The sequence below is a fragment of the Otolemur garnettii genome, unplaced genomic scaffold, assembly GCF_000181295.1.
Source record: "Otolemur garnettii isolate 467f Iridium unplaced genomic scaffold, OtoGar3 scaffold00001, whole genome shotgun sequence".
Taxonomy (NCBI): Eukaryota; Metazoa; Chordata; class Mammalia; order Primates; family Galagidae; genus Otolemur; species Otolemur garnettii.
The window spans coordinates 34,422,866-34,427,234 of NW_003852396.1; positions in this window are offsets into that span (position 1 = coordinate 34,422,866).

Here is a 4,369-nt window from a genome sequence, read left to right on the forward strand (position 1 = left end):
TATAGATGCAAAAATTCTCAGCAAAATCTGAGCCAATAGATTACAGCTTACCATCAAAAAAAATCATACATCACAATGAAGTAGGTTTCATCCCAGGGATGCAAGATTGGTTTAATATACACAAGTCTATAAATGTTATTCACCGTATCAACAGAAGTAAAACTAAAGACTATATGATCTTCTCAATAGATGCAGAAAAAGCATTCCATAAAATCCAGCATCCTTTTCTAATTAGAACACTGAAGAGTATAGGCATATGTGGCACATTTCTGAAACTGATTGAAGCTATCTATGACAAACCCACAGCTAATATTTTACTGAATGGAGTAAAACAGAAAGCTTTTCCTCTCTGAACTGGAACCAGACAAGGTTGTCCTCTGTCACCATTACTATTCAACATCCTGCTGGAAGTTCTAGCCAATACAATTAGGCAAGACAAGGAAATAAAGAGCATCCATATGGGAGCAGAGGAGGTCAAACTCTCCCTTTTCGCTGACAATATGATCTTATACTTAGAGAACCCCAAAGACTCAACCACAAGACTCCTGGAAGTTATCCAAAAATTCAGTAATGTCTCAGGATATAAAATCAATGTCCACAAGTCAGTTGCCTTTGTATACATCAATAGCAGCCAAGATGAGAGGTTAATTAAGGACACAATTCCCTTCACCATAGCTTCAAAGAAAATGAAATACCTAGGAATATACCTAACAAAAGAGGCGAAGGACCTCTATAAAGAAAATTACAAAACTCTAAGAAAGGAAATAGCAGAGGATACTAAAAAATGGAAGAACGTACCATGCTTATGGCTGGGAAGAATCAACATTGTTAAAATGTCCATACTTCCCAAAGCAATGAATTCTTACTGAAAAAATTCAGTAATGTCTCAGGATATAAAGTCAATGTCCACAATTCAGTTGCCTTTGTACACATCAATAACAGCCAAGATGAGAGGCTAATTAAGGACACAACTCCCTTTATCATAGCTTCAAAGAAAATGAAATACCTAGGAATATACCTAACAAAGGAAGTGAAGGACCTCTATAAAGAAAAATTACAAAACCCTAAGAAAGGAAATAGCAGAGGATATTAACAAATGGAAGAACATACCATGCTAATGGCTGGGAATAATCAACATTGTTAACATGTCCATACTTCCCAAAGAAATCTACCTACTCAATGCCATCCCTATTAAAATGATTCTGCGTTTTGTATGGAACCAAAAAAAAAAAAAAAAAAACCACATAGCCAAGGCAATTCTTAGTAATAAAAACAAAACTGGCAGCATCACCATACCAGACTTTAGGCTGTGCTACAAAGCCATAGTGGTCAAGGCAGCATGGTACTGGCACAAAAATAGATACATAGATATTTGGAATTGAATAGAAAACCAGGAAATGAACCTAACATCTTACAACCACCTACTCTTTGATAAACTAAACAAGAACATACCTTGGGGGAAAGAATCACTGTTCAATAAATGGTGCTGGGAGAACTGGATATTCACATGTAAAAGACTGAAACTGGACCCACAACTTTCCCCCTCACAAAAATTGATTCAAGATGGATAAAGGACTTAAATTTGAGGCATGAAACAATAAAAATCCTCAAAGAAAGTATTTCTTTGAAAATAGAAAACACTGGAAACTTATTGGCCTGGGGGAAGACTACCGTGGTAATTACAACAACAATAAAAATAAACAAATGAGACTTAATTAAACTGAAAATCTCTGTACAGCTAAGGAGACAACCACCAAAGCAAATAGACAACCTACACAATGCAAAGGATATTTGCATATTTTGAATCAGACAAAAGCTTGATAACTAGGATCTATAGAGAGCTCAAATTAATACACATGAAAAAAACCAACAATCTCATATATCAATAGGCAAGAGACATGAATAGAACCTTCTCTAAAGAAGACAGACGAATGGCTAACAAACATATGAAAAAATGCTCATCATCCCTAATTACTAGAGAAATGCAAATCAAAACCACCCTGAGATACCATCTGACCCCAGTGAGAATGGCCCACATCACAAAATCTCAAAATTGCAGATGCTAGAGTGAATGTGGAGAGAAGGGAAAAATTTTACACTGCTGGTGGGACTGCAAACTAATACAACCTTTTTGGAAGGAAGTATGGAAAACCATCAAAGAACTCAAGCTAGACCTCCCATTTGATCCTGCAGTCCCATTACTGGGCATCTACCCAGAAGGAAAAAAATCCTTTTACCATAAGGACACTTGCACTAGAGTGTTTATTGCAGCTCAATTTATAATCGCCAAAATGTGGAAACAGCCTAAATGCCCACCAACCCAAGAATGGGTTAACAAGCTATGGTATATGTATACCATGGAATACTATTCAGCCATTAAAAAAAAATGGTGACTTTACAGTTTTAACATGGATGGAAGTGGAACACATTATTCTTAGTAAAACATCACAAGAATGGAAAAGCATGAATCCAATGTACTCAATTTTGGTATAAGGACAATTAATGACAAGGGTAGGAGATGATCAGAGAGAGGAAGAAGGAGGCTGGAGTGGGCAAGGGATTAGCTGAGAGAGGGAAGGAGGAAAGGAGGTGGGGTCTCAGTGTGTGCCACACCTTTTGGGGGCAAGACATGATTGTAAGAGGGACTTTACCTAACAAATGCAATCAGTGAAACCTGGTTTCTTTCACCCTCAATGAATCCTCAGATACCTCAATAGAGTTAAATTTACAGTTAAAAAGCATCATGAAAGCTATCCTCACTGCACTCTTCAGAGTAATTTTAATAAAGTATACATTGTACTATGTTGTCAGAAAATGACTACTGAAAAACTAGTTTTCTAAAAAGTAGTATACTCAATTATTCTTGTTTCTTTGTTTGATAGCCCTTTTTGCACACTGGAATGTTCTACGAAACCATAGCATGCAGTGAATACAAAGAGGAAATTATTTTTTTACTGACTTGTGTACACTGATGTCTAGATGACATAGTATTGACATTTTTATATTCATAGTATTGTCTTTTGTAAATTGTTTCACAATCTCAATAAATTTTTATTAATTTACATTAATCTTATAAAAATATTTGAACATATAGATCTTTACTCCACTAGTTAGCAGTTATTGAAGATCTGATATTTATAGGTCTCTGGGTGCTATGCCTACGTTATTTCATTGGTTCTACGAGTGATGCTTAAAGAATGACATTTTGATCCCCATTTTGCATCCAAGGCAATTGAAAAACAAAAAGAACAGGTATCTTGCCCAATATTACAACAAGTTAACAAGTGACACAGGAAATATTTTAACTACTCCTGTTTAGTTCCAATCACAAATTTGTCCTTTTTCTTCTTAATATACTTGTCTGTGAGATGGGCTGTCTCCTTAATCTATTGCATGCTAGTTATGGTTACTTGTCTTTCCTCCTTTAGGATTAGTATGAAATTGCTAACCCTGCTTCCTCTCTTATTCTCTTACCTGAAACTTTTCTGCCCCAGCAGTAGGCTGCTTACAGACAGATGCCAGTGAAACTAATGTTCTGTTTTAGCCCATGCCTTTGTTCTTATTGTCCATAGATCTGAAATTTCCATTTCAATCAATCACTAGGCTTCTATCTCCTCCTCATCTTTTAATACTCAGCTAAGGTTTAGCAACCTCCAGAAGGTCTTTTCTGGTTTAACACTAATACCAGCCCCAGGCTGAGTTGGAGACACCATATTAGTATTGCTATAGTTACCAAGAATAACTTATCATTGAACATATCGCTATCTTTGCTTCTTAACACTAATTCTTGTTCATTTTTATGCCACTATCACCCATCACTGTATCACTTGATGCCTAGTATATACCCAATTTTTAATGAAATAAATTAACAAATAAGAAAAGTAAGAAAATATGGCTCATTTCATTGTTTGAAAAGTAGGACAGACAAAAATTATTAGGTCTGTTCTTACTAGTTTATTTAGTCACAGATTGTGGAAGTTTATACTCTCTTGCACGTATCCAATGAGTACTTGTTCCAGAGGCACTACTTGAGATGAGATATAATATTCCTATGGAGTCCTTCTCTGAAAATCACATCTATATGCTCTTTAACCCTATATCCTCTGGTTATTGCTTTTTGATGGGAGACAATTTGCTTAGTCTCTCTGAGCATTTTAATTCTAATCTGTAAAATGAGTCAAATAATACAATTTACCTAGTATGGATTTAGTAAGGATTAATAAATAAAAAAGAAATGTACTAGTTTACATTCCCACCAGCAGTGTAGGAGTGTTCCCTTTTCTCCACATCCACGCCAGCATCTCTGGTTTTGGGATTTAAGGATATGGGCTAATCTTACTGGAGTTAGGTGATATCTCAAAGTAGTTTT